Source organism: Ooceraea biroi, chromosome 12 (assembly GCF_003672135.1).
Source record: "Ooceraea biroi isolate clonal line C1 chromosome 12, Obir_v5.4, whole genome shotgun sequence".
NCBI lineage: Eukaryota > Metazoa > Arthropoda > Insecta > Hymenoptera > Formicidae > Ooceraea > Ooceraea biroi.
In genome coordinates, this window is record NC_039517.1 from 7,916,506 (window position 1) to 7,937,808 (window position 21,303).

At 45.9% G+C, this 21,303-nt stretch overlaps 1 protein-coding gene across 3 annotated transcripts in view; it reads left to right on the top strand.

Moving 5' to 3' along the window:
• The first annotated feature begins 7,329 nt into the window (after positions 1–7,329).
• Positions 7,330–21,303, top strand: part of LOC105284248 (Down syndrome cell adhesion molecule-like protein Dscam2) — a 144,530-nt gene continuing 130,556 nt past the window's right edge. For 2 of the 3 annotated variants that reach the window (XM_011347611.2, XM_011347610.2), the window contains exon 1: positions 7,331–7,747. The gene's annotated coding sequence lies outside the window, so the exon portion shown is untranslated. Of the gene's footprint in view, positions 7,748–21,303 lie in introns of all 3 variants that reach the window. The other variant, XM_011347612.3, reaches the window with a different exon arrangement.

Sequence of the window (21,303 nt, forward strand, 5' to 3'; positions counted from 1 at the left end):
GACAGTGCGTAAAGATGATCCGCAGATAAAGTGCGAATTCCGCATCGATTAATTGATTGATCGGTATGATACGTGCCTTATTGTCATCGGACTCCGGAGCACTGGACTTGTACGCGTAATACATGCGTTGTGTTGTGTTTGCCTCATTGTGAACAACGAAATCTATAGTGACTTGTGAATACAGTGTTCTTTTATAATATGTGCAAGTGTGTGTGAAGTGTGCAATCTTTGTCGACCTGGCCGAGTTCCTGACTAACTACAGTGCCTGCCTCACGAACCATCAGTTCTTCGGTGAGTCATCTTACAATACTTGAAGCTAATTACATCGAAACATTATTTTTTTTCTTGCGTCACATGAACGTATCCGATCGCATTTTAGATTGCGAGTGCACAGCGAAGCGGTAGGACGCGGTAAATCGAACGGCACTGATAACTCGTTGCCATTAGTGATAACAACTTCGGGACCCGACGCATCGCTGTGCATCGCGGAACTGTCTGCAACTGCCAAGTGCACTGTTCGAGATAAACTTGTGCTCGTCTACCTCCGGCCGACAAACTTCTTCTCGCGCATTTCCTCCTCGTGTGTGTGTCGCGGCGCGCTTCTTTGTCGACTTTTCATCAAAGCTGAAAAACTGCCGGAGTAGACTCGCAGCGTGTTTCATCATGCTCGCACATCAGCTTCTCGAAAGAACGTTATCACGAAGACGACGTTTGCGCGCTTCGCTCAGAAAGATTACGGAATCAGCTTGAAATGACTCGAATTTATTTCATACTTCTCGTATACTTAGTCAGGCCTCAAAACTCCACGAGATAGAATAATGAACAATGAAGTTATTTCTTCACGAGTAACATCGCGTGTCAAGATCGTGTCAAATCCGTCCCAAGAAATTGTTATCTCGCGCAAGAGGACGCGGATCGCGAAAAACGTTTACGAGATTCACGCGTTGACCCCGTGGAAAATGCGGACTTTGCTTCAGGATGCATCAGGCGTCATCACCGAGAAGCGTACGCGGATGCGTGCGGCTGCTGCTGCTGTTGCTGATGCTGATGCATCCGGAGGTAGTCGCACGGAAGCCTTTTGTTCGCCGAGATATCTCGCCGGCTCTCTCGTCTTTTCGCCATCCGATGCATCCGCCGGAGCGTGGTCATAGTATGCAAATGATTACGGTTGCCGCGTTTATTAGAGCCGCCGTAAATCCTGGGTCCGGGGGGAGGATGGATCGAGGGGAGGGAGTTACTGCCGCCGCCGTCTTCCTGCCAGGACGAGGGTCTGACTGCAGCAGCGGCAGTTGCTCTCAAAGGACGAGGCTCTAACGTCATGCAGATGGAAGGGTCCTGGAGGTACGGCAATGCGGACGACAAGGGGACGTCTGCATCAGAATGACGCGACGTTGTCGACGCGCGCGCGCGGATATTAATACACAAAACTCGGGATTAATTAAACCGGCTGGCGCGCGCACATAAACGACGTCTCGTCTCACCTCGTCTCGCGAAACGTTTTGTCAGCATCTCAAGCGAGATCTTACGAAAGGGGGGGCCAAGATAAAAAATAGAGGAAGGGAACGGAAGGGTGCCAGAATCGCTTGAGATCGTCTCATGAATATTCCGTCGATTTGTTTCATTTCGCGTGTTTTGCATGCAAAACAGCAGGAGTATCGCGAGGGGTATCTATTGCCTGCTGCTTGGAAATGATTGCATTTTGTACATATTATAAGCGCAGAAGAATGCATAGTCCAAAAAAGAGAAGAAACCGAGTATGAAGAAATTGTTGTTAACGATAATCAAATTTGCCGTATGTTTTCGTGATTATCGTTATTAAATTAGACTCTTGGATCGTAAATTAGCATGTTTCAATATATGATTCATTCTTGAAAGAACGTTAAAAAGGTTTTTCTTTCTCTTGGTTCGTTCGTCTTTATCAAATTCCCCGAGTAATACGTATCGAGATACTTTGTTAAAGCAATATCGAGTCTGAATTCATGGAGGGCTCCGCGTGGGTAGCGGAATCGTTATTTCGTTCGGCACGTTTCGCGCATACGCGGCGTACATAAAAGGCATCGGTTAGGAGCGAGAGACCGTCGAAATTATTTGGTACGTTCGCTTGTTCGATCTTGATAAAGAAAGGAGGGCGATACGATCTTCACAATTACGAGCGGAAGTGGTACAAAGGAAGCGCGCTGCTCGCAGCTTCCGCGGGTAAACTGCATGAACTATGTAACTTTGCGCGGAAACAACGTTCCGCAGTGATCGCCCGCGGTCAAGCCTCCAATTACATCGCGTAATTGGATAGTAAGAGAATGGCCGCATCGGGCGCGATGCGACCATCATCTCGAATGATCACGTCGCGCTTTGTGCGATTAATTGTTATCGGAATCGCTGGAGATAATTGAAACGTAGAAACGTCCGGTATGGCGCGCAACCGTACGTCTGATGCTTGACGAGTAATAGTTTTTGTTCAATTAGCTATCACCTCGTTTGTTGCATTTGTTTGTTTGCATCATCTGCTTGCACTTGTGTAAATAGAACCCTTCGGAAAAACGATATCATGCATACGTGCATTTCCTGCGGTTACCCAGTGAATAAATAATCTATATATTTTCGATCGAGAGCATACTCTAACTGCGCCGCTGAAGTTTACATAATTATAAAAATAATCATAAAAATTTATGAAATCTGCGTTCATGATTCGCACGGAAAATGTTGTAGGCGTTCGGATGACGCTCTAAGGATGGACTTTTTTATCTGTATCTCCGTCTCGCTTTTCTTTTATTCCCTTTGCGCTATTTTCCATCTCGACCACTCAGCCAACCCCCCGTCGTCGACGATTTCTAGGTGTCTCCGTTGCGGGTAACCGACGGAATCGTTTCTTTTGCTCTCCTCTCCGTCGCGCGACGTCGCCTTTTCTGTTGATCCTTCTTTATCTTTCTCTCTTTCTCTCTCTTCGTTTCTCTCGTTTTTTTTTCTTTTAATTCTCCTCTCGCATTCGGTCCGTTTCAGACAATCGGACGCGGTCCTCCGAGGGAAAACGGGTAACGATCGGCTGAATTCCGCGATAATTGCTCGAGACTTCGCTCCCGCTCCTCGCAGACAGACAGACAGACAGACAGACAAACGCGGTCCCGCGACCAAGCGGATGCATTTTAATCTGATGGTTCTCAAGGACCCGACCCGCTGATTCGATCCCACGGATCTCTCCCGATGTTTATTGTTTTCGCACCATAGACACTCCTCCCTCGCCGTCCACGTGAATTCCTACGTCGCTCGCGAGCATCTCATTTTCCTCGACGATTTCCAGTCCATCCTACGCGCAATCAGCCTCGAATTCTACCGCGGGATCGTTATCCGAATTCGCGAGATGCAATTACGGAGGAAAAAAGGTTAAAACCGCAAAACAGAGCGTTAATATTTATACCAGTCAGGTAGTGATGTTTAATGTGAATAATCGAGCGCCTGTCGAATAATGGAACGTAGAAAATGCCGGCGTTTCAGAATTCCCCGCTAGCGCTTTTAACAATAATTGAACATTCGCGCTTTAATTCCCGCTTCGCAGTATTAGCATTCTATATCGCGAGTTTAACACATTAACAAATACGTGATGCTTTAACCGTGAGATGTCATAAAGGCAACCATTGGCCTTTTCTATTCCCGCTGCGTTTGACGTATCGAAAATGCACAGCTTTATTTATTACTCGCGGAGGCGATATAATGGTTAAAATGGCTCGCGCTCGGTCGGACTAATGACGCGCTGCACAACGGCGCTATACGGCCTGCGAATTTCAGCCCCAATCAACATCAATCCGACAGGGCTTTGCGCCAGCCACATTTTCGAGTCCCGACGCTGTCCCACCGTTGGCTCGCCCTACATACGTATGCACCTGTACACAGCCGTGCAAAATGCAGGCCATTAATGAAACCCACGAGGTCGACACCGTTGGAATCGATATCTATAGTGTGTCTCCGTCCGCGCGCACGCCAAGAGGGAGAGAACGAGAGAGACGGAGCGGGGTGGATTCGAATTGATTGTATCGTTTCTCGCGTCAGTTATCTGTCGGCTTCAGTCTCCCCGCGATCTCGCAACGTATCCATGCACATTAGAGATACAAGAGATTAGAACGCTCGCTCGTGGAGAATCATTAAGGGCCGCGAGAGAGAAAAACAAAATGGCAAACGCGCTCAAGGCAGGACGAGTCTTAAAAAGTTGAAAACGGCACTCGCATCCGCGCGCAATTACCGCATGCACTAATGGCGTTTTTAATATTCCCGGCTGCGTTAACTGCCGTCATCTCGCGCTGGCGCGAGCACGCGGGTAGTTTCCCCTCTTGCGTGGGAGGAACCCCGCGTCTAGATTCCGGGCGCGTTTCGCCCAGTCGAATGACACGGTAATTCGACGTAACAGTTCCCGATATAGAGTCGGCCAGGAATTTACGGGGAAGCTTTATGGGGAAAGTTTGGTGCACGTCCCGCGGATTTTAAGGGATCATTATGACCGTTTACGGCCCCTTGCGTCACGACACGGCTGTACGAAGACGGACATCGCGTACGCTTTCCCCGTCAACCCTCGCGCGTTTTATCGTCATCGATGATATCAAATATTTTGATGGTCATGCGAAAGGAAACCGACGAGCCTCGTGAATGGAGTAGCAACGAGGGGAGTAAGAAAGGGAACTATCGCTCATCGTCAGCTCGTTAAATCGCGATATCGCAGTAATGCGCTTTATTTGTCGCATCTACCGCCCCTCCGCTATCGCGGAAACATAATCGAAACTGACGCACTCGCGATTGCGCGCTTAAATAATCTCCGAGCGCCGAGGTTATCGTGGTCGCGATGCAACGCGCGCCCCGGCTTCTCTACGCGCCTGCCACCACCACTGCTCGGTGTTACGGGGTAATTATTGTAGGTCGGCAGCGCCCGGTTAATTACAGGCCGACACACCTACGCTCGTGCGCATGCGACCGGACTATCCGTATCGCGAGAATTAAATCACTTGGCCCGTTTCCCGCGTTACTGATGCAATTTGGAATCCTTAAAGGGCACGCGAACACTCGTAAAAATCTCGAGAAACCTCGGCAACTCACTTTTGGCCACAAGTGACTGAAATATCAAAATTTAGATAAGAAGAAAGAAAAACTCCGCTAAATTGCAAACAGTCCCTTTCCTGTCAACCATCGGGAAGATAACGTATTAATACCGATAAAAATTTAAGTGGAGAAAGAAAACGTGAAGACCATTCGGTAGCGGTAGCGCTTCTCCGTCGAATGTGCAATTAAAAATTCACGTTCCATCGTTCCATATTTTACGTCGGAATACTAATCGGGAGCCGATGTCTTCCCGGGCGCATATTTTAATTAGGTTCCGAGGTGGCCTGGCTTACACGCGCCGCAGCCGCGCTTGAATATTCCATACTGTCGGGTCATCGGCTCGCGCAATATGGCCTCCATTGCCTGATAATTATTAGGGTGGGTTTCAGCCCTCGACGCCCCTTTGTAGGTGCGAGGCGCTCGCTCGGACGAAATAGGGCCGTAAAGGGGCTACTCCAGCCCGGGAAGAGGGTGCGCAGGGGCGAAATTTCGCGCGTGTTCGACCTCGACAGGTCGCAACCTGTCACGCTCGTCAGATGTTTAAGGCTGTCGGGGATTAACTTTTGCAAACGATAGTTATCGGCGAGCTATATCTTCGCGGTGACTACTGATGCTGTTCTTTAACTCGCAATTATGTGATGTTAATTCGTAACGTGACGCGCATTCTCTTCGCAATTGAAGTTATTGATCGAAATCGCGACACCTCGAGCGTTCATTGACGGAATCATGAAGGTTCCATCGCAGCATGATCTTATGATCACGGTTGTGATTGCGCGCGGAATTTTCATCTGTCTCAATTTATGCGGCTAGGCACCGTTAAGGTACGCTCGTCAAATACCGCGACGGAAATTAAATTTTCATCCTACAAAAAGCACGACACGAAATTCTTGTTTTTTTCTTCGTCCCCTACCGAAGTGCAATATTCGCGCAATTGTGCGGTGTAATTACTTGGCGCGGAGAATTTGCTCGCTCGGGCGGTTCGCGCGTTCGCTTTGGACAATTGCAAAGAGGTCGTAATAAATGTCGTGGTACTCCGGCGAGTAATAGCCGGCGACGTAGAGGCAAGAAATTAAAATAAATTTACTTCATTTTGCTCGGGGCAAAACGTTTCAAAAATTGCATCAGAAATTTCCGTGGCGTAGCGCGTTCGTAATTATTGTTAGTCGACGTTACCAAGAGCTGCACTGTGTATTCAATGCAAATATTTGTTATCAATATTAGCGAATGTGTTTTCCGCGATTAATTATGTCATGTCGCAGTAACGACCCTCATTAAGAAAAAATTACTGAGCACCGCAAACAATCATGCGGCGAGCCAAGTGGTGAGGGTAAATATAATAGTTGCAGGTCTTCTCTGTAATTTCGCTTTCTCAAACTCTTTCCGGGTCTGCAATGAGTTCGCTAATTAAGGCGGAATGAGTCGTGGAAAGGCGGACTAAATGGAGCGGATATGGAGGAAGCTTAAAAACTCGCGAATTGCCCGTGCGAAATTATCATGTAACGTAGTGTCCAAAAACGTGGACACAATTTTGTTTTTTATCCTATGGCTAATCTTATGCTCTCTATCTCTCTTTAGATATTCTCGATTTAAAGAGCACATTAACGTGAACTAAACCTGTATTAAAGTGCAGTTAAATTCGCGAAAAACTCTGAGATGATTTTCCCACATCGAACAGTAACAAAAGACAAATGAAGAAAAAAAGAGCGGCAGATTCGTTCTATATCGGAGCTCCAGTTAATTCTCATTCGGATTAAATTCGCTGGTTTGACGTGACGGTGACTACGCGTCGGTCAAAATTACGCGTTCGCGTCCCACAAACCGAGAAAAACCGCGCGACGTCGCTACGTCCGTAGTTCTACTTTCGGGATAAAAGGGTTAATATAGAACGCGGCGGGCGGGAGGAGAGGGTGTAGGCGGAACAAGGTGGAGGGTTAAGTCGAATTCCGTGGACGATGGCGCGAACTCGACACGAAACGAGAGAGTGGAGTGCCAAGCGGCAGAGCAGCAGAGGTTGACCGAGGAGAGAAGAACCGCGGTGGATGAGGACGACGAGGTGCATGAGGAGCACGAGAGGGTGGGCCAGAGGGTCGGGTGGGTGACTGCAACCCATCGCGACGAGACGGGGTGAGCGGGAAGGGTGCAGGAGGAAGGAAGGGAGGCGGAATTTCGCGCGTGCTCGGCTTCATCCCTCTCGGCCGCCGCTGCTGCTGCCGCCGCCAGCACCGCTGGATGCTGAGGGTAGCTGGACCGCGCGCGTGAGGTGTCAGTTCTGCGCGCGATCTCCTCCCTGAAGGTGTCAACCCGCTTCGCGATCCGCTCCAACGTGCTTGTCAAGCGATCACGCACGATCGGACGCACGCACTTTCTATCTCTCTTTCTCTGTCTCTCTCTTGTTTTTTTCTCTGCTAATCTCTTCTGCCTACGCCTGGTAATTCCTCTTCTTCCAGCGCGGTTGACCCTCTCGCGTCCGTCTATCTTTCCTCTCGTTTCCCCGCGGTTCGACGACCATCCTCTGTGAAAAACGAGCGTCTCAGTGAAAAAGTTCGGCGGGGAGCGCCTTTTCTCTCCTGGGCACGGTCAGGGGGAACCGTCTCGCTTGGGTCTAGCACGTGACACGCTTCAGCTGGCGACGACTATCATGCTGGCCGGGATCTTCGAGGGCAACAATGTACGTGAGAGATGATTCGTGCTGGAAAGCTCGGTCGCGTGCGTATTGCGTTCTTTCCTTGACAATGTGCACGCGACTGTAGAGTAAAAGATTAAAGCCGATGTAGGTAATCACGCCTGACAATCTCACCCGAGATTGTCAGATAATATCTATGCCAGAATACATGTAATTCTCAACTTGAGTATTCAGTGCTTTTAAATTGATGCTTGTATTTATATAATAATTATTATCTCCATTATTAGGTTAGATAATGTTAATTAGGAATAATATTAATGCACTGCATGGAGAAGAGAAATATCCTTCTCACTTCTTGCATAAACATTAAATTTCTCGTTTATTCATGAGTTAATATTAGATGTATTAGTTGTGATTATTCTACTGATGTTCTGATATTAATTAAGTGATTTCCGATTCGACAGCAGTTCGCGCCATGTGAGAGAGCGATCGATGAACGTTGATTCGCGCGCGAGTAAAAACGCAAGGCAAAGCTCTCATTCGGGCGGCTGGTCACGTTTTGATTATCGCGTATATCGATACGCGAATGAGTATCTACGAGCGCTCATTGCAACATCTTTCGTTAAATCGCTTTGGGTTTCGTTTTGCGTTTCAAGTATTATTCGGTATTTGCTGCTCTTGGTTCTTCTATAAAGCGCGCCAACGAGAGAACTGTACTCTCGCCATGTCGATAATTGCACGTTGTGGTAGCAGGTGTTATGACATATCGATATGTCTATACTCTCCATTCTGCAGTTCGGATTTCGTGCCGTGATTATTACAGCCGTTCTGTCTGCTCTATCTTCCTCTTCACTGTCACGTTTAATAATGCAAATGGAGGTATGAAATTTTTCTCGCGCGTTTGCCGGCTTTCCCGAACATTCCGTAGATTAAATTCTTCATTAACGCACGTATGCTCTCGTGTTCGCCACGCAATATTCATTTAGCATTCTTATCTCCTGTCTTTTCATTAAATCGTATTACTCTTGAAATACCGTTAAAAGTCACATTTCTGTTCTAATTAATTAAATTGAACAGCAAAATTATCCATGGTTAAGCTCGCAGCTGAAGATTCACTTCCTTGTTACGTCTTAATGATGCTTACACCAAAATTAGGTGACGGAAATTAATCCCGCTGCGTTTCCTAATCGAGTCTGAAATGTAAGTACGATAATATCGCGCAGGCAATCTTCGTATTATTCAAACGAGGCTCTGAATCAGAGCGCCCGTGGCGCGAGATGTGGGATGTGAATGCAAGTTCCAACAAGTCCGAGTCCCTTAATGACACTCGCATATCAAACATCATCGTACTGCGGCCGCACTGCAGTCTATGACCTTTTCTCATTATCACTAATCAGCCGTGTTTCGCGCGCGCGGTCGGTGAAACATAGCGTGCGGTGTCATGGTTTCTTTAAAGAGCGAGAATGGAATCACGCGCCACTGACATTCGCGAATTAAACGTTTCGCTCGTCGCGATAAATTGCCGTTAATAACGCCGTGCGATTCAACCGACATCGTTAGCGAATTGCTGCTGCCTGCGGCGCAAATAAAGAGAATTATCGTAGGCAGATATGGCGAAGTCGTTTATTGCCCGAGCCCGACTCCTCAGGTAGCGATAATTCATCAGACTACCGAGTAACTCGGCCACTCTTTCGCGTGGATGATTAATTAATGTCGGAGGCAGCGCGCTCTTGTCCGCTTCTAATTTTCTCTCCTCTCTATCGGCCGTCGCGACGGTTGCTCCATCATTTTTATCATTCCAATTGCTTCTCCACTCGCGATTTATGACACGCCGATCTCCTGCGGCACCCAAAACTTTCCGAAAGAGGTAATGAATTACCGTAAGAAACTTTCACTGGCAGTAAAGTGAAGGGAGATTTAACGAGTCGCGAGAGAGCTCAGCGCTCGTGGAATTCGAAATTTTTATTGATCGGATCGCGGTATCGGGAATTGATCATTCACGCAATATTCTGGAAATTTAACGCGTCCTTTAATTTATGCGGATAGGAACGGGTGCGGTTTCAGTGGGCGACCGCTGGAATTCATGCTGCCCTCTGGGTCAAATAAATTAATACAATAAATAATTTCTGTGATAGTCGTTATAGCTGCAAATTAATTACATCATTTATTAAAGGCGCCGATAGCCCGCTTATGATCCCGTCAATATTCCATCAATATTCCGCTCTCATCACTCTTGAACTTCATGTTTGTCACATGAAATTTACAGCGTTTCGGAGCGTGCGTTTGTCGTTGAATCGTCTGCTAACTTAACGATTAACTCGATCAACTCGAGGATGGATTATCTGTCAATAATCTCGAGCTGTTGCGTCCCATCCCCTCGCGACTTTCGGCACAATTTATTAAAGGTACCGTGGCATTACTCCGCTTCGTTCGGGACGCTGTATTTACGGTGCTCGTATTTCCACACGCTTTTACGATCTCGCTCGTCGATACCTTCGGCGCCTTGCCGGTTATTTACCTTCAAAGGAACGTATCCCGCGAAATCACTCCCCGGTTTACGCTCGGGGTTGAGGCCTTCGCCAGCCCTTTCCCTTCGCCCATTCCTTCGATCTCCACGATCGTTTCACGATCCCTTCGCGTGCCGTCGAATAAAACACGCGCATGGCGGAAATAAGCCCGCCGTCCCCACGGTCCGTTTGCCGCGTCAAAAACTAGAGCGAACTCGATAACCCGGTTTTGAACATCTCGTCGGCCGCGAGTACCGCGTGACTACTCGAGCGACGGTTTGCCGCAAGAGAGATGCATTTTAACGTGTTTGATGTTGCCGTCAGGAGAGAAAGAGAGATGTAGTTAATATAAACAATTCATGGAGAAAAAAGAGAGAAACAGAGAGAAAAATTGCCGACCGCATGGACTGCATCATGAGAATAAGCACCGCTAACGCATCTCATCTTTTAGAATTTTCTTCCTCTGTTTTATCTGTTTACTGCCCTTTCTGCTTCTCTGTCTCTCTTTTGTCGTAAGGATAAATTTATCTTCTCGTTTGACGTGAGCACAGTTGCACCAGTTGGGAAACAGGAAACGCAGTTATTAGTTGGCACAATGGGAAACGTTGCTGCACGCTAACAGAGACTCTGTTTGAACGAGCGATTATTTTACCATCCTTGATAATTCACTGAAAGTTCGTGAGTTACGTTAAATTGTCACTACTCCAGCAGCGAGACCTCCAATTCCGCGATCACTTCGGGACACTCCCCAGATCATCTCGCGATTGATCTCGCTTAATCGTCACTCGTGTTCCGACTTTTCCGACTGTGATCACCGGCTTTCCGGGATTTCCGTGGAAAATTTCGTCGCGCGTCGACGGAATCGACGAAAAATATCATATGTCAGTCGCGCATTTCGCGCGTCGCTGAAATCTCGCGTAATTCACCGAATTTTTCGCGGAACGTTTGACAGCCTCGCTGTAACGTTTCGGTGTAACGACACACGTCGATTCCCGTGTTCTCCCCTGCCTTCCCCCCGCTCGTAAACCTGTAAAGTATTCCTTGTTTATCGCCGTTATCGGAATATACAGCCTTCGCACATAGGTGTTCGAGGTATTTTTTCATTAAACGTGAATTCGCGTGACCAGAGACAGGAATGCAGGTCGCAAGCGGTTCGCGCGCGAGCGGACGCGAGCGAAAATAACATTTTGCGGCCGCGCGGCGCGGCTGCACATAGGGAAAATCGAATTGCGAACACTCGAAAGGGATTTCCCGTTTCCCGTTAGCTGTTTTTAGTGGCGAAAAAAAGGAATTAGATGCCGCGCGATGACGATGCCGACACGTTAATTGCCTTAAACTGCGACAGCGTTTCCCCGTGATCGACGATCTCGTGCTTATTATCACGCCTGCGGTATCACGCCTCTTCGCCGTGTCAGAGAAGGCCGAGGCAAATTGGCCTTTTTCTCTTTCCTTTTAATTCCGGTCCCCGATTGTTCGCAGCGGAAGTATTGTTTAATTTGGATTAATGAGAGTGAAATATTGTTATGCATTATAACGCGCGCTAGACGAAGGAATTCAATTAATTCGAATCAACCGAAATGAAATGTCATTACTTGCGTGAATAAATCCGCTTGAAAAAATTTGATTTAGATAAACGAGAGAACGGCGTGCGGTGCGCACGTTGAATGAACTCGATTAAAACTAACGCAACGGTCCGTAATGCATGCAATCCGAATAAATCCTTCGCGCGATTAATGGGCAAAGCCGACGCACAGGGTCGATACTTTGCGATCACGCTTCTGTTTCCGTGGAACTCAGTTTCATTTAGTGTAACGGAACGGGGAATCCAGGTAGCGCGTTTATGCGCGCGAACTTTATCGGCGGATTGACCGAATTCTCTGTTCGCTCTGCGAAACGCGGGAAATTTCTTAGGCGCGGCTCTGCTCGGGATCAAATAAAGATCCGCGAACGATCGCGTCAGGATCGATCGCAGCTTCGAACGAGCGTAAACCCGTTCTTCGCGCTGGTGATTCGCGCTCTTCGTGATAAAATTCTTCCGTTCCGAGGAACGGAAGTACCCGTTCGAGACGCGAATGACCTTAATCAGAGATGCACAAGCACTTCTGCAAACATCACTGACGTTCGTGCGACGTTCGAGGTGGCGATCCTCCTCGTCTCGATTCGCGAGCGAGTGAAGCGCGTCACTCGTAGAACGTCGAAGCGAAAGGGCACGTGAAATTGAGCGATCTTTCGGCACGCCGCGGATTCCGGTAACTCGTAAAACTTCTTAACCAGCCACTCTCGAAGAAAGAATCTCCTTGTCGTTCTCTTTTACCTTTCGCTCCCCCGTCTTCTCCCCCGTGCCTCGTGAGAAGCGCGACGAAACTCGCTCTCTCTTCCTCTGTTCGCGCGTTTCCGTTTCCCCTTGTTTCGCCAGTACCGGCCGTCGCCCTCGTATCCGCTTCCGTGCTGAATTTTACTACGGAAAGTTTCCACGGATCCCACGGGAAGGCGAGAGAGAGTAATGAATAATCCGCGGAATTATCTTGAGATTTAACTGCGGGCCCGCATCGAATGCTGCGAGCGCAAAGGCCCTCGAAACTCGACGGTTATCTGTGCGAGTTACGATTGTCAAGTAACAAACCGACGAATACTTAATGTACTTAAACGTAATCTTTTAGGATCTCGCTTTTAGGATTTCAATTTATGTGAATCCATCGTTATCGGTTCCCATTTTTATTTCTCGCGCTCTTCTCACGTCGCGGATCTCATCTCAAATCTAAAAAGATTCAAATCTCACGGATCTTTAAGGAGTCGCACCCCTCAAGAACGTGACGCGTTACACAGAGGGTTGAGCCACGTCGTGGGAAGTTCGTGCCTTTCTCCCAGGCACCCTAGAATTTAAGCCACGCCACGGAGAACGGGAGCGGTGGCGCGTCTCTCTTTGACGGCGAACGTTAGGATAAGAGTGTCTAACTATGTCGCTAAATTCTATCACGGGGGAGCGTTAACAGCGTAATGGAATATCCTGGCAGTACGCGTGTCGCACGCTGCTTGAGTATCCAGATAATTTATCATTCGTGAAATATATATATGATCGTGTTGTATAATGAATACCTATTCCGGATTTTTTGGACCGAGACAGTTTGCATAATCAAGCTTCTGTAAATGCTACGTAATTTTCTGTTTGACATCTTTCATGCCTCCACTATCTCTCGGGAAGTGCATTGATTTGAAGAATCCGAAATTATTTATTACACGATCTGATATATTAATACATAGTGTATATACGAGTATACCTAAAGACTTATAGCACGGAACGGCATACGAGCGTTTTTCTTCACCGCGCCCTTTAAAATATTTCGTGCGTGTAATCGTGGGATCGGGCGTGGATTAACGAATAGCGAATCGAAAAATCGTGCGAGGCGATCTCTCACGATGGAACATCCATTAACGTGAGAGATCTATCGTGCGGAGATTAAAAGATAGCCGCGCGCGTGCAAAACGGAAGCGGCTGAGAGATTTTGCCGACCATACGATGCGGATCGATGCTACGTCCTCGAGGTGAGATGATGAAAAACAGGGGGTAACTCTTTAAAAAGCAGGTGGTCAAGATACGTCAAACGAATAGTTTATCAGAATATTGGTCGCGCGAAATTACGCGCGACAAGCGTTTTACTGCTCGCGTCGACCGAGCCCGGGGCAAATTCCGCGCGCGGAATCAACGCGTGTGCCCGCTTAACTAACGCATTGCGAATGTATAAACCACTCGTACGCGCGTCAGGTTTTTTATACACCACGCGTAACATCGCCGGAAACGCGCCGATCCGTGCGAGCATCCGTATCATCTCGTATCGCGCGGCGACCTAATTCGACGACTTACGAAGAGTATACGGGGATTACGAAGAGTATTCGTATCTACGGGGTAGGGCAAATCTTTCCTGGGATAAGGGCTTCTTTATTAATTTCAGATTGACATCTGGAAAAAATATTTAAGCATTATTGGATTCCGAATTATAATAATTATTATATTATAAATAAAGCTTCAAGCTTTAAAACTTGTTGGAAATCTCGAACTTAATTTTAATGATGGGTTCTTTGATGAAGTAAAAGCCGAGTTCCGAGTTTTATAAAAGAGTACCAAAAGAAAGCTTTTACTTGTTGCAACTATTTAATATTCAACATTGGATGTACCGGCTATTCAAGTACAAATTGAGTTTTAAAGTGGGATACATTTAAATATAATTTAATATCCATTTGTATTATATAGCTATTAATGTCTAAAGAACTGGTCAAACTATCTAGTGCCTTAATTAAAAATAGTATATAAAATATAAAATATGAATAATAAATATAAATGATACATATTTTATGGAAAATTCATTCAAATTTATCACGCGGAATTCGCAGCTGAAATCGATGACGATACATTGAAACGCATCGGAGCGTATTTAATCAATCAATCGATCATTATCGGCTGTCCAAACCGAAAATTAGGAGAAATGTAATTTCGTCGCATTTTTACGAAGTTCGTCGCCGTCGCAATAACGATTGATTGCATGAGATTTTCTGTTTTCGCGAAAGGATATTACGGATTCGCTTTACATTAATTACACGCAGACGCGACTCAATCCCGAGAATTTAATTTGTTTTCAATCTATGCTCGCCGAAAGAGAGAAGCACAAGCCCTTTTAACAGATAAAGCTCTCTTTCCTTCTGTGTTTAATTCTTTCCATCCTAATCCACGAAGCCATTAACGTTAAACTCTTTTTAATTTTCCGTTTCTGTAATGTAAATGCTTGATTTCAATGTTTATCGATATTTCTTTTATTCCACTTTATTGATAATTTATATTTAATGTCACGATTCTCGTCACGAAAGTCGATCAGTAACGTCGAAGAGATGCCGAGAAGATCTCTGAATTGATCTCCATGCAAAAATGATCCACAAAAGTATATTTATATATTTTTTTCATAATTCTGAAACGTATCTCTCGATATAAAAAAGCTTAATTTTAACCAAATGCGAATAGAGGGTTGCGTAGAAGGGGATGTGCGGTTGGAGACGCCCGAGCAACGCAGTCGCTCGGTCCATGCCCCGGCGGATCGATATATCGAAATGCTCATATCCGACTCCATAATTCAGCGCGCGTTTATTACGTAATCCTTTAATTCGCGCTGATATAAATTAGAATAAGCCCCGCTGTGCGCTGTCCGAGTGGATCTTTCCGCGCCGGAAATACCGGGGCGGTTCGATCCGATAAAACGATACGCGCGCGCGCGTGCTCGATAACGCACACCTCCCGAGAAGCGTGATTTATCGCACGACGAAGGAGACACCGATAATTCTTTAGCGGCATGACACGCGCGATCCATGCATACGAATTCGACGTGCGCGCGCGTCACGTTTGATAAGCTTGCGGAGATAATTCATCCGCTCGTCGCGCGGACGTGCGTCCGCATCTGAAATCTGTTGAAGCGATGCATCCTGTCTGCATCCTTAGCTCGTTACGTAACGTTCGTTACGTTCGAAGCTTAAGGCGGTTGTGCAGTTATTTAATGCCATTATTTAACAACTCGCTGTTCACTCGCACGCTAGAGATTTGCATGTGTTTCTGTTCGCAGTCGCGAATTAGGGAAAAAAGCATTTGTTGCGGGTAGCGTTAGATAATGCAAATTGAAATTTATGCGACTTTTCAAGGAAGATTCTTGTGTGTTTCAACTATTGTAATGTAGATTTGTCATTTATTATATTGCTTAAACATAAAGATAGAGAAGAGAACGTTGCGATCCAACGCGATTGAAATATGTCAGAATTTCCGAAATACAGATATTTCCGTGGAAACGTATTAAAAGTACATCCAGATCGGGGAAGAAATATATCTCCCCTCAAACTTCTCCTCTGGGAATCACGCACCAACAAAGTTTCCTCACTTTTGGGAAACTCCAGGGGTGTAATTACTCCTTAAATACTATCCTCCCGAACATTCTCATCGTCTTCGCGTGTACTTATTTCTCCGAGTTGCGCCCGTAAATAACGATAGGTCTCCTTCATAATTTATCGTTAGGAAAAGAAGTTATACAGCCTGAAAAAACTCAAATTGATTCCAGAAATTAATCTCGTAATTTCGATATACGGTCCATGAATTTTAACAAAGAACAACCGTGTAGAAAAATCGACTCGTAATCGTCGCGACTTGGAAGTCGTGCGCCTCGGTGGCGTGCGTCTAACTTGGTTATTGATTTAAACGCGTTTTACTAGCTTTATTACTCGACGTGGTCGCGCGGGGTGGTGGTGAAGAACGGTATGGCGGGGGTGGCTCGCGAAAGTGGATGCTTCTCTTGCTTCGCGTGCATAAACCGCCTTAATGCACCTACCGTGAGAGTGCATCATCGCTCTCTGCAAATGACATCGCCGCCATTCATCGTCCCTTATCCGTGTTTTGTCCATTGTGCCGTCGTTCGCAACAAAAGCGCTTTAACGATTTAATAGAAAGGCTCCTTTCGTCCTGCTTGCTATTTTCCGCGGGAGTATTATACCCGGAACCGGACCTTGGTAGTACCCGCACTCATGCGTTCATTCATTCTCGCGAAGACTCTCTCTGCGATGAAAGTAAGCCAACGCAACGCGTCGATTGTAATTACCATGCGTTAATTACAATTTTAATAGATAACGATGCGAATATGCGTTTTCCTCTCTCGCTCTCCCTCATGCCCTCGCACTACTTGCTTTGCGCCAAAAGGCATCAGTTGCATTAATTAACGCGGCAACCATTTGTTTGTAATATCTGTATGCCGCATAAAGCGGCAACGTCACTTTGAAACACGATATCCACCTTTGAAACCGCATATTGCGCTCATTCGTAATTGTACCGACAATGAGCGCGCACGTTCTGAAACCCGGTAATCGATTAGCGTGAACGCATTTCTGCGCGCGAGTTTGCACGTAGGACCGAACGGAATACGGGCGAATTAATCGCGAATAGTAATGGATTTTTGCGGCGGCTAACCGGGCCTTTTATCCCGCATTGATCGCACGTGTGCGCGCACGAACGTTAATTTCCCACATCGTGGAAAAATCACGGAGCGACATCAGACTGTTTTAGAGACGTCGAATAATATTTAATAAAGAATCGAATAACGGTCTCTCGCCACGATCACGAGGGAATTTATGACAGAGATCGAGGAGTGTGGATTTTGACGGCTTTTATAAAATGCTTGCTTTCATAAAACGTAAAATTATATCTGACGAGACGTTGCGACGACGTATTTACTGACTTAATCACGAGGACGATTGTGAATATTTTCCACGGCAGGTGTACAGAGAGCTCGAAAAACAGACAAGGAATCTCATGAATACGTAACGGGTGCAATCCGAAGGTACAATAGCGCCGCGAGATAGCTATGTAAACGTGATAATTGCGCTTTTATGGATGTATTACTGGACGAAATTATTCTTGCAAATTATTCTTAATATGAAAAACATAAAAATATAGTCAGTAATTATTAAAGAAAAAAGAATAATAAAGAGAAACAAGAACCACTATTTGAAATCATAAACTTGATGAAAGAAATATGAGAATATCGAGATCAAATAACGCTTTTATTTCAATTTTTATTATTTATTATTAACCTAATATTTCAAGCTTTGAATTCAGTGCAACTGCGCTTATAATTCGTTTCCCAATTTTTGAGATGCACGATATGTAATCTCCATCATCAAGCCATCATCATCGCGAGACGAAAATCTCACGTTTCTTCGTCGCGTTACTTCACGTCGGAACTCCTTAATCCCGCAATTAATCTCGCGTTAACTCACGTGTCCGTTCCTCCCCTGCGCCTTTCAGCGCCTCGTCGATTATCGAACTCTCCCCGTTGCGCCGGGACACTCGGCTATGTATTCAATGAGAGAGCACGGCATTGGAGGCGGGTTAAAAGTAACTCCGCATCCACCTCGCGTACATAAACCGCCTTAATGCACCCTCAGCAGCAGGCCATTACACCACGCACCCCTGCAGCCGTCTCCTCCCTCCACGTCACACGCACATTCAGGCACTCTTGCCTCTCGCACACACATAAACCACCCTGCTGTATTTGAGCACCCCTACTCTTCACGCATATTTACGCCGTATCGACCAGGTAGTAGGTGAAATTTACACTACCACGGCCGATACATTATTTCCGCGAGCATTAACGCGCCGACGTTATTGCACTCGCCCCCTCCTCTTTCAGTCTCAACCCTCTGCGCACCCTCCGCATCTCCGCCAACCCCCCGGACCCGGCAGTTCGTCGGGAATTGCGCGACTTCCCCCCTTCTCGACAATGGATCATCACGTTTTCGTACGCGTCGGTGAAAGGGAAAAAATTCGCTCGTCTGCGAAGCTGCGGTTGAATTGCTTCGAGGATGTCTGCTCCTGCTGCTGCTGCTGCTGCCGTTGCTTGTCCTTTGTCGTCGGGAATCGCGCTTCAGAATGGCTCGTTTTCACCCAGCGCAATCGTCATTCGTGACGAGCAGGCTGCGATATCGCTCGCGGCTAACGCGCAGTCCGCATAAAATGCGAGGAAAGTTGTCCTCTCGGTTAATCAGTCGCGCGCGTCATTGCACGGTGCCAATCTCTGGCGAGAATGGAAATGCGAAATTATCGATTATACTGTAAAAATACATTTGAGAAATACGATGAAGCTATTAAATTTTTCCTTCTTTTACCGCGACTGTCATTTTTAGCCGCCAGTATCAGCGTTCTCGTTCATGTCCGCCGCTTTTAATTTCCGATCGATGCTCTCTGCGAATCGCTTGCGTGTTGCTGAAACAAGTTATCACAAGTAGTGAGTTTTTGGCTCATTAATTTGCGACGCGCGGGAAATTCCGACACGATTCGCAATCCCAGAATCGGCGCGCTCGCGTCCATTAATTATTTAGCCGCCTCTGTCGTTCGGCGATATTCGTTCGACAGGCAAATTCCGATAGCGGTATCCCTCCTTTCCGGCGTGAGAGACGGCGGAATGAATTTTCGCTCCGCGATGTTGATGGCCGCGGAATATACGTCGATACCTTTTATTGGCGCCTGCTTTCCGTGTCACCATCCACTCATATTTTTGCCGGGTGATATGTGCTTTCCATTGCTCCTCACCTTTCTCTCTCTCTCTCTCTCTCTCGCTCTCGTCACTGTTTCTCTGACAGTTTAACACCAGTCTGTGATGTATCCAATGCTGTTTTAACTGTCCAAGTAATACTCATAAAAATATTAAGGAGCGATATAATTTCGAAACGTAGAACAAAAATTGTAAAATTTGTACTAGGAAATCTGTTTTTCATTACATGTAATATTTCTGTCGGATTCAAAACTCTGTATTATAATATATGATACTCTGACTATCAGAGTATCATATATTATACCTCGGATATCTGAAAATCATAAGTCAACTTTCATCAACTTTCGCAACGTTTTCTGTCAAATAAAATTTTCACTTCACATCCAAGAGGCACAGTTTTTTTACAATAGAAAAATATTTCTGCTAAAAATTTCAAGAAAAGAAAAAGTTTAGAAAAATAAAAGTATTTCAGAAATATGAAAGAAAGATTTATCGTAATTTTGATATTTTTCGCGCGACATGAGATTAAAAATTCTCCAAAAATTAAAATGTCAGTCTCTGTTAAAAATCTGAAAAAAATTTCCGACATAATTCAACGTCTTCAGTCTATTCTCATGTATATATTCGTCGGCATGCATGCACGTTCCGCATTGCGACCACTTACAGGCATCGAACAGTCACAAGCAGTTCCGAACTTCCGAAACTTCTCGTGCGAGTCTCTAAAGGGACCCGATATCGGAATTTATAAATAATTCCGAAAGCTGCCAGTCGTCTCGCGCTCCTCCGCCTGAGGCGAAACGAAAAGATGCCGTCGCGATGCATTTCGTTCGCGTAATTCGAACACAGTAGCGACCCGAAATTGCTATTGTGCGGCTGGGACACACTATTTTGCGACTTCTTATCGGATAAGCTTGGTGTTTGTTTCTTAGGCAAACAGGATTATGATGGATAAAATGGTATTCTGTTACTCGTGGGGTGTGAGACTTCTTTTGCAAAATTTCTAAACTAGAACATCTTACGTCTCTCGCGTATGTTATCGTTGAAACGACATCAGTTCTCTGAAACGAAAATAAAGCGATGCAAAGCAAGGAAAATCGCATTAACGATATTTTGTAGATAATCGACCACCAATCCTTACGCATTATAAATTTTATTTTATTCTTCGTGAAAACACGATTTTTCAGAGAAGAATGTTAAATTCTGATTTTTCCAGAAACACGCTATTTTCCTCTATTCCAGCAGACTTTCCATTCCATGCAATCGCATTATCGCATCCCGTTAGAGATTATCTACACCTGTAATCGTCCAATTCCATATGTTTCCCTCCCCGTGGAGATATAACTATCCGCTGCAGGCTGCACAAGAACTCTTGAGAACTTGTTGTTGCAGTTAGCCTGGTAGATTCGATAAAGCAAGAAAAATTCGTTCCGGAGCGGAATACGCTGAGGAAGTTCAGGGTACGTTTGTGAGGGCGAGGGCACTTCGGTGCCGCGCGTGTAACTCTAAACACTTGCAAGCACGAATCGCCTAACTGGCGATGCGCAGTTAACTACCACGTGCGTTAACTTCATTGCCGTTGCTTCTAAAATTTCATTCCGAAGTTTCACGGCTCGACAAACGAAGCTTACGGTAATCGCGATAATTGCGCGACGCCCTCCGCGACGAGACGCGCTTCAAGCACCCTCGGGTTAATTAGTATTATTTCGAGCCGCCGTTACCGAAAATTATATTCCAAGTATCACGATGACGTGAAGTCATTTATCTAGGATACGTTGTACTCTTTGCGTAATCGTATTTATGTAATTAATTCTGATAAAAGTTTTGTTTCAGCTGTATGCGTTACTTAATCATAGGCTGTTTTCACAGCGGATTACGAATTTTCTTAACGCAATGTGTTAGCAGCATATTTTACCTCCGTACACTTAATTTAAAACTTTGCGTCAAGTTATCTGAGAAAGTCCGAGAAGAAAGTATTCATCTTGTCTTTTTATATCTGCCCCAAGTTCTGGGTGTATGTATGGCT